The sequence below is a fragment of the Thermobia domestica genome, chromosome 18, assembly GCF_964235325.1.
Source record: "Thermobia domestica chromosome 18, izTheDome1.hap1.1, whole genome shotgun sequence".
Lineage (NCBI taxonomy): Eukaryota > Metazoa > Arthropoda > Insecta > Zygentoma > Lepismatidae > Thermobia > Thermobia domestica.
In genome coordinates, this window is record NC_137471.1 from 117,239,183 (window position 1) to 117,254,272 (window position 15,090).

The following is a 15,090-nucleotide window of genomic DNA, read 5'->3' on the forward strand; positions in this document are numbered from 1 at the left end:
CTTTAAACTAAGATATCTAAAGTTACTAGATTATGTAAGGGTTGCATATTCAGGAATAATAATAATAATAATAATAATAATAATAATAATAATAATAATAATAATAATAATAATAATAATAATAATAAATATGAATGTTTTTGGAGAGCCGAAATTATGCGATACGAATCATTACATGTCGAGCTTTAAGATGAGTGGTCATAGGGGGAGGAAAAAACAGGATTTTTCCCTGTCTAACTCTCTCACGTTAAGATTATGTGCTGAAGGTAAGAAGCATCATCATTCTACAATAGGTTGCTTTTACGTAGAATATCAATTACTTGAGTTGTTCTCCTTCGGGCAACTTTCCTTATGTAGTAATTTGTAATTTAAGACAAATATTTATAGGGAAAAATAAACATTTAATAGGGAAATCTGTTATTAAAATATCCAAACACGTAGATAGAAGACTATCTAGTGAGAAACATTGTGAAACTTTATAAAATTCCCCAAATTAGAATTAACATTTACTGAAAAACATTCGTTATGCATCAGTGAGGATGTAGTGAGCAGTGATCACAGGGGAAATAATTACGAAACTGTTTGCAAACTAAAATTAGAGACACTAATGCAAATGCGACAACGATATTTTCTCTTTTTTTGGTATCGTCATGAGTTTTACACATATGTTACAATTTGATTCTTTCCCAAATAAAAAATAAATAAAATAACATAGTGATAAAAATGACAACAGCATTTCAATGGGATTCGAACCAAGTACCTTTGGTATACAGAAGCGTTGCTTTGTCTAACTGAGCTATTTGCTTTCTTACGTAAACTGAACCTGATCTACAGTAAAGACGATTTTTCATTACGATTGTGCTAACAATTAGTACTTTTCCATAGGCAATTTCCACTATTTGCTCTATATATACGTTAATACTTAGCATAGGTTCATATATTTAGGTCGTCATACCACTCATGGTGCTACACATCCATCTATCCAGAGTTCATCTCGAAATGATCAGCATCCTGAATCGAGAAGAACACCACCACTTGACTTGAGTCTAACTAATGCCAGACAACAACTCTTATTTGAAAACTTCCCTTTTCTTGAATCAACTAACAAGACATCCAGAAACCGTGCTTCTAGAGATTCTCCAGGTCAATATACACAAACCACAAGAACACCTCAAGATGAAGATACTAATAATCATCAACAACTAACTCCGAATCAAGAAGACTCTTCTGTCATTTACTCCATAGTAATCAATTATATAAAGAATGATCTATGTAATCCCATCTCATTCAAGAAGTTGATAAGAAACAGACTTCCCAATATCGCACTCACTACATATGCAATGCCACGAACTAATGGATTGAGAATCAACTTTAGTACTAAGGAAGATAAGACACGATTTCTGCATAAATTCAAACTTGAAGATTTTGGACCAAAGGCACAATGGGTAACCAATGATGAAAAAACATTCTCACCAACAAAACCTACGAACTCAAGACGGAAAGTATTTACTTGTGTCATCAAGGGAATCCCGCTAATTACTACGGTTGATGATATTAAACAAGACCTAATAGAAAACAACATTTCATTCACCAACATTATTCGGATCAAGAATCAAAACGGACCACTTCCTTTGATTAGATTATTTTCCTTTGATCCAGATCAAATTAGCCACCTTATTACTAATGGCATCACAATTGGAATGCAGACATTTAAAGTGTAACCATCTAGGAGTCTAAGACCTACTCCATGGAACAGATGCTTTCAATGCAGGCACCTCACAGCTCAATGCAAGAACAAATCCATATGCTACAAATGTGGCAATGACCATGAAAGCAAAAGCTGTCAAAAAACTGACAATACCAATTTCTGTTTGACATGCCATACGATGGGTCATCGTACAGGGGCCAGCCAATGTCCAAAACGTCCATACAAATGAACTCAGGAGTCACCAAATATCACACGTATTTTTCGACGGACAGCATCCAGAACCAATACTTGAAGAAATTTACATTTAGAAGACAACTTACCTCCAAAGCAGCCTTCCAACACAGATGCCCGTCACAACCAACAACACCAAGAAGATACCATGCATAACGAAGACTATGAAGATGATAATTATAGCCATTCCAAAGAGGACCAACCAGTTCACACGCACTGTCTTGACATCATAGACCAGAAAATTCAAGAGCTCAAAAATAACATGATCAAATGGATGACATCCATCATCACTATTATCTCCGACGCAGAAACCTTGCAATTTGATGTTGTTCAGGGAGCCATAAAACAAGTCACAGAAACATACTTCAATGAACTTATTAACACCTTAATTTCAACCGACGAAGACCTACACATAGGACAAGAAAAATACATACGTTACATCAAGAGAAATCACCTTAAAGAACACTTCGCTCAATCTACTACTGCTTCATAATGGTCCAATCGCCGAAGAAGACTTTTGATCGCTGGCGCAATAAATCTACCAACTTAAAATTTCTCTTCATTAATATTCAAGGTATAAGAAGGAAAACAATGGAATTGTCCATCTACGCCACCAAACACAAAATTGACGTCATCGTCATTAATGAAACTAAATTAATCAACTTTAATGTTCTTCAAATTCCACATTATAGGACTGTACGTCATGATAGAAAATCGCCATTTGCAGGTACTGCTATTCTCATAAAGAAAGAACTCTCTTTTTCCATATACAATATTCCTAAAAGACTACAAGATGAGAAAACTACTCCATTGGCTATCACTATACATCTCCATATGCCGATTATGTTGGTTAACCTTCATAATCAACCTAATGAAGACTTATATCAAAGTTTACCCTTATTAACGCACTTCTCTAGATTCCAATACTCAGTTATATTAGCCGATTTAAATGCTCAACATCAACTACTTGGAGACCCAATCACAAATAAAAATGGGAAAATTCTACTAACTTACCTTACTAATAGTTCACTGTTCCTTGTAAAACAGGATAAACCGACAAGACGCGCTCAAACAGCCAATGAACAGGACACAAATCTTGACAAAATTTTGATCACAAGTAAGTTACTTCCAATTATACAAGAAGCTCACACTAATTACGACCTTCCCTCAGATCATGGAGCATAGAAATCCCACTTAACAATACTTCAATATCACCTTAACATAATATTACTTTCAAGGATTATCAGAGGACTAATTGGGAAAGATACAAGGAAGATATAAATCGATTAATATCAGAGATTGAAATTCAGAACAATGAGAATTCTATATCGCATGCCTATGATCGAATCACTCACATCATAAAAGATGCCCTCAAGAAACATGTTCCTAGAAAAACTATGAACCCATTCGAAGAACGAATTCCTCGAAACCTACTTGAAAAAATCAACCATAAGAAATGTATATATAGACTATACAGGAAAAACTCCCACTCAAGATACTAAACGTATAATTAACAAACTAAATTACGAAATCAGACAAGATATTAATCGCTTCAGAGAACAGAAACTAATCAACAAGTGTCAAAATTTAAAAAACCTATACATGCAAAAATCTCCAAAATTCTGGAAAGAATTAAGACCAAAATACAAACTAACACTATGGACATACCAACAAACATTGATGGACAAATTTTACTTACCATAGAACAAAAACTAGCACTTTTCCAACAGAAGTTACAACATCACTTCCATCAACTACCCACTAAAAATCGGAAACAAAAAGCCATACAAAATCTCGCTAACAAAATGAAAACATTCATTCAACACAAGCAAGATATACGTACTCAAGATATAGCAGATGAACATCTTGGAAATGTAGAACTACTTCTCCAAGATATATTGTCCATAGAAATTAAATAAGCTGCCAAAAAGAAGAAGAATACAGCACCCGGATCTGATGAACTTCCCAATGTATGTATAAAAAACGCTCCTGATTCTCTGCTAAAAGTTTTAGCACAAATATTCACCTACAGCATTAGCACAGGCTTTATACCTGAATCTTGGAAACAATCCTACACCATTCTACTTCCTAAACATGAAAAAAAGCATCCCTTGTCTACAAATTACCGACCTATAACTCTCACATCTATAATGTCTAAACTATTAGAAAAAAATACTAGTTGACAGACTCCATAGATAGTTCCAAAGTACTCAACAAATTACTCCTAACCAAGCTGGATTTCGTCCACAGCATAGCTGTACAGATCAAATTTTACGCCTTCATAGACATCTGGAGAAAGCTATTAAGAAGAGACTTAAAGCTGGAGAAATATTCCTTGATCTCAGTTCCGCATTTGACTGTGTTTGGCACGGTGGCCTACTAACAAAGTTACTACAACTCAACCTTTCTACCACAATAATTCGGTGGATATGGAAGTTCCTTCAACAGCGTCAGACACGTATCAAGATGAAAGGTCAACTCTCAGACAAAATTCATGTAAGTCGAGGTGTCCCACAAGGTACAACAATTGCACCATTACTATATATATTATATGTGAATGATACACCACTTTTGAACAACAACACGTGAAATTTACCACTTATTGCTGATGATACGGCATATTGGAGGTATGCTAACAACACCACCCTCATATTAAATTGATTGAAGCGTCAAATCAAACAATTTCAAAAATGGTGTAATCCATGGTTTGTAAAACTAAATCCGCAAAAAACCCAGATACTTTTAGGTTATCCTAATGGAAAAGGTATCAGGAAGGACCGCCACAAATCAATTTTCGTAGAAAATACTCATGTCTTTCCAACTAAAACTGCAAAATATCTGGGCGTCACTCTGGACAACCGTTTGAACCTCAAAAATCATATAGGAATTGCCAAAAAGAAAGCACTTCTCATTATGTTTAAACTAAAACATACAATTACCCAAACAGTCTTAACACCAAAAGCTAAAAGCCGTATATACAAGCTATTTATCAGAACAATACTACTCTATGGACACCCTATTTATAATAGGGACTATATTGCAGAGGTGGCAAAAACGGAACGATTTTGGCTCAGACGAATATTGAAATTAGAAGGAAATATCGAAAACATCTCCGAACAAGCAGAATTACTACCTATAGAACACACAATAAACAACCTAAATTTCAAATATTTCGAAAAACTACGACAAAAGGATTTCTATCAAAAACATTACACGGCCGAAGATCACCAATATAATCCAAATCCAACAACAATACTTCAAGCTTTGACTAACTACTTTCATGACCGCATAAATGAATAAAAACGCAACATAAATACCATCTCAACCTGTTTTTGGCTCAGTATCGGATCTTGGACTGGTGCGGACTACGTGGATGCGGCGAGACACCAACAACTTCATTGCCTTCAGAGAAAAGCAGAAAAATCTGAATATTGCCTCCTGTTCCCAACTTTACCTATCCAAACACACCAAATCCTTACTCAATTGAAGAAAAAAAACCAGATACACAGTGCCTATACAACATGCAGACTTGTTACACCACACACACATAAACAATCACCACTTTGGATAAAGTTGCTATACAGCTAGATATCCTTCCTTCTCAATAGAGAAGGAAAAGTGACAGCAGTTGACTTGACTTGACTTAAACAAGACTTCAATGAGTCGGTGTCGGTTTCAGGCCATTCCGAGCTCCATGTTGTGTGTTTATTCAGTTCAATTTATCTACTTCCAATGCGAGGCAAGGGACTTTCAAGTCTCGGAACTCAGTAGCTCAATAATCCGTCATTCTAACTTGGCAACTTCGCGGTCTCACATATTCAGCGTCGGGAAATCAGTGAGAGATGAAGGCACTTACTCGTGCTCCAAACATGACACCCCAAAAACGTGTTGTACGACTTCGAAATAGCACGGGTGTTTATTATAATTACGAAGGGAGATTCCTGATGATCCCACACAGTTTAACACGTGTGATATCATGGAAAGAGAAGTGAAGTGTGGCTGGTGTTCAGGACCGCACCTACGACTACATCATAAGGAGATCTATGGGGACCATACATCACCATCGAAGACTGTCTCCTCTTCTCCCTCGGTACCGCAGACATCGCCTGATTATAGCAGAATGGCGCTCCAAATGATACGATCGGTGGCACAAGGAAATCCCACCGCCTCTACTCCAGACCGACATCCTAGCTCCGATGCACAAGACGCAGAGTGTCATTTACCCAAAAAGACTTGCGAATCATCTACCGAACCTGTAATACCTGTCCACACTTCTAACAAATTTGCGGCCCTTGCAGAAGCCGACAATGGTCAGAACCAATGGATGTATGTATACAATTGCCCGTATTATCGGGGATATGACCTCATCGCCAAGAGGCAGCAGAAGTGTAAGGAAACCCCCACCATTCACTTCATGAAAGGTTTCCTCAAGATTAAGTGTACTCTGCAGGAGGACTTTTTAGCTATCCAAGAACACTGTTCAGAAGAAAACCTTGAATACGCCACAGAACTACAGAAAAAGAACGACGTTGTCAAAGCGGTGATACGTCAGTTGCCCCTTGACACTGATGTCGTTGCCATTATCTCCGAGCTAAAAGACAAAGGCTATCCAGTCCTTTGAGTTACACAATTATCGAAACGGAACATTCAAGAACCGTCGGGGAAAACTTTGCGGAAAACACTTCAAGCAACATCAATTTTCAAAGAAGATCTATTGCTGCATATGAAGATTCGCATAGAACAATAACATTTCAAAGCCTACTTACAATGTTATAAGTGTCGGCGTTTTGCCCATGGCCAAAGTACATGCAAAGAACAACCCCGTTGTGTAAAATGTGCCGGTGACCACTGGACCTTTAAATGTAAAAAACAAGATAAGCTCACGCCTGCCAAATGCGTCAATTGTACGGGAGATAATTCTGCGAACTATTCAGGCTGTCCCAAAATCCAACGCTTTCTCCAGGAGAAAAATACCAAGACTACTTCATCTAAAGCAAAGCAGACTCCCAAGAGCCAATAAACCACGCAACCTACCAAGACCTTTCCCAACACGGGAGACCGAACCTCCTGGCCTCCTCTTCCAAAAAATGATTCATCTCATCCAACACAAGAAGATAATGCTACAAATTATTTAAATACATTCTTCAATTACTGAAAGAATTTGATCTCTTCCTATTACCTCCTCTTCTCAAGAAATATGTGCCAAAACTAAAAGAAGAAAAGGACATGTTCAGGAAGATGTCCATCTTCATTGACATGATTACTGAGTTCTTCAACTAATCAAGAATTTGAATCTGTACAGGACCACACCCTTATGAGGGCCACTCCAGGCCGCCTCATTGGACTCCGTCCTTGCCAATCAGGAATCTTCTTCGCTCCCAGCACACAAATATATTCATGAAATCTACGGTTACATGTGAATGGTGTTCAGGTCCTCATTATCGCTCCCACCACCGCTTTGTCTATGGTTCTTCGGGCGCATCTGATATGGACGAAGATAATGCTTCCCACACAGAAAATGATTCCAAAAGTAATCGCCAACTATCCTCAGGCTCTTTTCAGGATCAAATGGCCAGCGGCAGTTCTTCCTCATGTAATGAACCGCCCTTTAAAGCGGCAAAGAATATCCTCAAACCCAGATCTGTTCCCTCCATACCCTTACCTACAGCCAACAGATTTCATCCACTAGCGCTCACTGACGATCCAGCTAACCTACAAGACCAATCAGTCTCGAACATGGAAGCTTCCCAACCTCACCCTGTTATGAGTGTTTCGACCTCTGAAGCATCCTCTCAGACAGTCTACTCAAGGCTTCACCAGGATTATAAAATAACTTACCATATATGACTAACCGAAAGGAAAAGGATATCAGCTGACACACGGCGCTATTTGTCTGCAAGGAGATCCCGTATTTTGCAGTTTTTGCAAATCCCATTAAATTTCAATGCAACAATCAAGAGGACTATGATGCTTTGATTCATTTTTGTGAAGAGTACAGACTCCAAATTGCTTTGGAAAATCAAGAAAGACTCTCTGTTAAAAGTAGTCATTAGACGACTTTTTATAGATGCATTACTAGTGAATATCAAAACTGACTTAGGAAATCGTGGTTATCACACTATCTCAGTACAACAAATGAACAAAACTAAACTGAACCATTAAAATTATGATTAAAACATTTAAGGAAGAACAATTAAATACCTTTTGTGCGAAATTGAATCAACTACAAAAGGATAATATCTCCAAGTTCTAGTTAGAAATTAAAAAATTACATAAAATCACGAATAGACTAAAACTACCAACCATCATCGATAACGTCCATCAACCAACTGGACAAGATAATATTCAACATCTAGTTAATGTTTTCTCCAATAAGTTTCAGGAACCTCGGTTTAACACACCAGAACAGAATATTCTTGAGGAAGTCGCCCATACCATCAAGACGATTATAGCCACTCATAAAGACCCGAAAGATCCTCACCTCGTTGATAACTGAATTACTGGAAACATCCACCCTATTGAAGTTGATGAAGCCATTAAACGCAGGAAGAACCCAGCTCCAGGAACTTACAAGATCACCACCCACCATCTTAAAGCTGGTCCAGCACTTTTACATGCCGAACTTGCTGAGTTATACCGCGCTAGTCTCTACACTGCATATGTACCCTCAACCTGGAAGACATCACACTCCATTCTCTTTCCTAAACCCGGCAGTGAAATCCTAAACCCGAAACTAGCTAATCTCTCCAGCAATCCTAGACCAATACCACTTAAAAATCATGGAAAAAATACTGGTCAAACGGCTTCATCAACACTTCAACAGCATCAACCTATTAATCCCACAGAAAGTTGGCTTTCGACCTCAACACAGCACCATCGACCAACTCACGAGGATTTGCCATGACATTGAATTAGCTTCCATAAAGAGACACAACACTGGTGCAGCATTCCTAGACCTCACGAATGCGTTTGATTCCGTCTGGCACGATGGCCTGCTGTGCAAACTAACCAGTTACAACTTGAAAACAGCAATTGTTCGATGGATACATAATTTTCTTTCTGATAGAACCATCAGGATAAACTTAACAACCAATACTCCAACAATATTTCCATCCAACGTGGCGTTCCACAAGAATCACCAATCACACCGCTAATCTATCTCCTATATGTCAACGACACACCCATCAATCCGAAGTTTACAACAGAACTTGGGTTCTTCGCAGATGACACTACATATGGGACAACCGCGTTACTTACATGCAATGTACTTATCCGATTAGGGAAACAAATTGCTCAATTTGCAAAATTGTGTCTCAAATGGAAATTGCAAATTAATCCTCCAAATACACAACTCATTTTCTTCATTACATCGACATTTGTAAAAGCATCGAAATTCAAATCGAAGAGATTCCAATCACGATTACAGCCAGATATCTTGGAGTTGTGCTTGATAAAATACTCACTCTTAACGCCCAGGTACAAGATGTTAGAAGGCAAGCTATTCGCACCTTTTTAGGCCTCAACAGAATTGGCATAAATTCCTCGCGTAACCTTAAAAACTAGATATATCTATACAAAATGATCATTCGTTCCACGCTCCTTTATGGACATTAGGGCATTGCATGTAAGTATGGGAAAATTGAAAGTTTAAAAATTGTATGGTACCCCCCCCTCCTATGTTGTTTCAACTGGCAAAATCTGAATGCATTCCAAATTTTAGGTCATTTGGTGATGTTTTGACCCCCGCTCAACAACGATTAACTATTTACTTAAATTATACATATATCCTTATGAACATTAAACATCTTGAAATTATAGATTTTCATTTTTTACTTTAGATTCCATTTTCAAGTGAAAAGATTTTGCCGATAGGAGGATTTTTGTAAAACTTTCTTAATTTTTTTTTTTTTTTTTTTTTTTGCAATGACACTTTTAGTGAGATGAATTGATTTTAAAATAATATGTTTCTACATAAATTAAAAATACAGCATTTTACTTGTATTGTATAAGACTTGTTTGCCAACTACATAAAGAAACAAGTTTAGTAACAGTAGTACTACATAATACACATAATTACATCAAATGACATGGTTTAAGGCTTTGTGGGGGAGAATGTCAATTTCTTCAATGCCTCTTATCGAAAGTTAGGGATTTGTTTGCAGTGATATTCAACCATGTGCAATAAAAACTGTTTTTGTTTTTCATCATTGGTAACATTTGTTGAGAAGTCTTGGATTAGTTTCACAGCCAGTTCCGACAGATCATTCACCACTTTGACATACTGCACATATATATATATATATCAGCTTCTTGGTAATCGAGATCATTGTGCCACTCACTAACAGTTTTCCCTAGCTAGTCGGCGTCAATTGCCATGCTGTGAAACAAAAACCAGGATTCAGGCCCAATAAGGGATAATAGTTTTGTACTTTGGCTAAGAATAGGAAAAATTGGATGACCACTTTCAAACTTTTTTTTTTTTTTTTTGGCTGAGGAATTCGGAGTAATGTTCAAGCAGTCTGTTGTCGTTTTGAAGAGGAAAGTCTGTTCGAAAATAGAGTGAACACAGCACATACTTCGGTTAAATACCAGAAGTGCCTTTCCATGGCTTTTATGGCTGCATTTGCAACTTGTGGATCATACTTGTTATATTTGTTCAAGTCTTGCCAAAGCTTGAGATCATTATACGCTGCATCGGCCCCAATGGATGAAGAGAGCCAGTTTACAACGTAGAATAGGGCATTAAATTTACATAGTGCTTCCAGTTTACTAATCATGTCCTTGTCATATCCTGCTTGAGCACTGAAAGCAAACATCTTTGCAGGATACAAAATGGTCGACATCCATCGAGCATGTTTTATAACATCCATCGAACGTGTTTTTTAACATCATCTCTTTTATCTTTCTGCATGGGTCCACGAGTGAGGAAAAGAAAGTAGCGAAGCACATCCCCATCGGTGGGCAGTTGAGATCCGTTTCTCGGGGTCAAACCTTGCAACAGATTACTTAAGAGCCATGCTTTAGACATTTGTTTGTCGTCCTTTCGAAGCACTGGTCGGTCTGATGTGGATAAAGTTGGAGGAACCGCGTCCTGAGGTGGTTCTTTTTCTATACTTTACTCATTTCTGCCCTGGTTATAATCTGTAAGGATAAAAGTAAAAACATTTAAAAAAGGTACTTCGTGTTATGTATGTGCGCTTTCAATTAAAACTACTTTGGAGGTGGGCGGGGGTCAAATCGTGGCCTACATACCTTAACATTAGCACAGAATTTTTATCAGTAATTGTAACATTATGGAAGGGGGGAAAATAAATATTCGAAAAAAATTTTTTTTGGAATACCCTAATGGACATCCTTTGTATTCCAGATATAATATAGCCGATGTATCGAGACCAGAGCGCTTTTGGATTAGGAAAATCTCCAACAATTTTCAAAATGATGTCAAGCTGTATTATGAACAATTTCGACTACTACCACTCAAGAATATAATCATCCAACTCAATAGAAGATTCAGAGACAGAATCTTGCAAAAACAGTTCTTTAACGACAATTTCACCAACGAAGAAAAAACCCCAACGAATCCCCTCAAAATCACCCTACATTCTATCCTACCAATGTCAAAAAAAACATACAATCATTGGCCCCCAACCTACCTAGGCACGTTCTCCCACCACCCGCGTATAAGCAAATAACTCATAATAAACCTTTCTCACATCCCATCACCACACCACCACCAATATCACCATTTTACATCCAACATGATAACATCCATGACAGACTCTCACATTTAGTGCAGGATCACAAGTACAAGGTCATTTCATAGGACCAGCTTCGGCTTCGCACACCTTCGGTAACACACGCAATTACCAAAACAAAACAGATTCCGCGACTACGGTCTCTCCCATAATAAGAGCTGAGTTTGTCAGTGATAGTGGACTGTATCGCTGCTCCATAGAAATTCCCGCGCTTTTGCTAAAATTCCCGCCCTTTCGTTTTTGTGGAAAATATAAGCTATTTCATAGCAAAAAAGTTAAAATAAAGAATCGGCGTCACACAAGTTGGAGTCCTCTCAAGAAATACACGAAAATACAGCCAAATTAGTGGCTTCTAACATCACAATCGACGGTCTTTCGTCCAACCAAATTAGTCAACCTGCTTACTTGCCCCAGGGGGGCATCGACTTCAAGATGAAACCAAGCCTTTTGCAACATGCAAAATCCGCCATGACGACTAATGACTTACAATACCAATATAAAGGATTAGGTGCTATTCCACCACAAAGGCAGATTTCAATACCAGAGACTTATCTAATGGATCCAACCCCATCCGAACAAGGAATGATGAATTACTCTACCCCGCAATTCCAGCCGCCGTCTGTATCTGTCCATCACTCAGATTTAAAACACGCTGCCAATGATCTGCAAGCAGATGCGGATGAAATTAGTGAAGAATATAAAAAAACAAAAAAGGTAGCCAGAAGACAAACTGGACAGAACCCTAAAGGAGAAAACATAAACTCGCTAGTCAACTTCAACCGATTCACGACACTTCAGGACCAGGGATACAACATGATTACTGATGCTGAAGAAACTTCTTCAAGTCCAAAAAAGCCTCAACCTAAATGCATCTACATTTACGAAATTCAAAAAACCCATCAATTCACAAGGACGCTTGTTGCCACCCTTCATGGTGAAACTAAAGTACAGCATACCAAAGATTTACTTGCAAGGAAAATGCTGACTATGAAAAAATACTTGCATATTGTGACACCGAAAAACTTAGATACGCCACAGAAACAACCAAAAAGGATTTGCCCTTTAAAGCTGTCATACGAAAACTTCCTATAGACACACCTGTAAGTGAAATCAAAGAAGCCTTACTAGCTGAAGGTTTTCCAATTCAAGATGTGAAACAAATGAAAGGACGCGGCAAGGATACCACCAATCGCATTCCTCTTCCTCTCTTTATGGTATTTTTGGATAAAACGCCCAAAAATAAAACCATATACGATCTGCAATATCTGTTGCAGTACAAAATACTGGTTCAGCCCTATAAAGATCAAGAATTTTTGCAGTGTTTTCAATGCCAAAGATTAGGCCAAAGTCAAGCTACTAGGAAAGCAACACTAGCTACCTGGAAAGCAACACCACGCTGTCTAAAATGCGCAGGGGAACACCTCACCAAATTCTGCAAGAAGACAACACGAGAAGACCCAGCTGTTTGCTCAAATTGTCAAGGGAACCATCCAGCGAACTTTCGAGGATGCCCTATATTTCAACAGGAAAAGGAACGCAGACTCCAAAACAAGAAAGTCTCTCTCGTTTCCAAGAAGAATTCCACGAATGATCCTTAAATCGCTTTTGATCCTCCTTCGGACCATCATTCCGCCAATCCCAAAAAGACCTATGCCAAGACGTTACATGACCAGCCGACCACACAAGAAGCAGATACTACCAACATGACAGAAGTCTTCTCTGGAATCAAAGAACTAATACAACTCTTTCGAGGCCTCAATCTGTCAACTATAATACGCAAAGCGAAGACTGGACTCCAAATATTAAAAACAGCAACTGATTCCTTTACTAAGTTTCAAATCATGATCGAAGTCATCGCTTATATCTTTGATGATGTAACCCAATAATACGACTATTCATCGCACAATTCGTCTTCTTTCATGGAACACAGATGGCATCATTACACAGAAACAGGATTTCCAATATCTACTCCAAGAACGAAACATAGACATCGCACTTCTTCAGGAAACCAAGTTAAAATCATCCATAAAATGCAGCATTCGCACCTATGACGTATTACGTCTCGACCGACCCACGCTTGGTGGTGGTTTAGCCATTCTCATCAAGAAGAAATTGCCATATACAATTCTGCAATTACCAAATCTGCAATCCTTGGAAGCGTTGGGCATTGCACTTCATACGTCACAATCAACCATCCATTTCATCACAGCTTATCGTCCACCACGTACTCCACTTCACACCGACGATCTGCTTCGACTGAGAAATCTCCATCCCAAGACTATCATAGCTTTTGATCTCAAACACGTTCTTTGGCATGCAAGAAGTGGTAATCACACTGGTGATGTACTAGCAGCTGATCTAAATAGAATCAAACTCACGCCTACTGCACCTGTTGAACCAACACACTTCCCGTATAATGGAGGCCGAGCGGATGTACTTGATATGTTATTGTTCAATGACGTCCAATTCACAGCCCTTCCAGAACCAGTCAACGCCTTATCTTCTGATCACAATCCTGTTTATACGGAAGTTCAACATCTCCATACATCTTCAGTGCCACCGCCACCAGCAGAAACAGTAACTGATTGGGATCGCTATAAAACCATACTGACAACCATTCTCCAACTCCAAATTACACTCCATACCCCAGAAGACGTAGATCATGCAGTAGACTATTTAGAAGCCGCAATCAACAGTGCCTATCAACTAGCATCAACCAAGCTGGAGCCTCAGTACCACCATTCTCCGCATGAAGAATTACGCACCAAGTTCTTAATTCATCTCAAACGTTGGATCCGCAAACTTTGGCAATCTACCCAACATCCTACAATACATGCTCTTTACAATCGCCTCACCAAAACGGTCTGAAATCGCTTAAAACGCATCTAGTTACAACAATGGGAGAACAAGATATCTCACATTACAGGACAAAATCATGACTTCTGGAAGCTTGTGAAAAACCTACGTTCCACCAACCCATCTTCCAATCAACCAATACAAGGACCACACGGATTAGTATTCACAGATGACAAAAAAGCTAATGTTTTTGCCGAAACAATGGAAGGCCAATTCAGTTTAAATCAGGAACTTTATGATAATCTCCACATTGAAGCTGTTCACCGCTTCATCAACTACTATCATCCAAGAACGCAACTCCAACCCGATCTGCTAACTACTCCCCGTAAAATCCAGAAAGTTGTAAGGACTCTACATCCTCGCAAAGCTGCTGGACCTGACAGAATTCCGTCTTCAGGTTTCAAATATGGACCACGCAAGTTATATGTACTAATCTGCAACATCTACCATGCTATGCTACGCCTTGGACACTATCCAACTCCTTGGAAAGGAGCACTTATTATCATGATACCAAAACCTGGCAAAGACCCCAAATTTCCA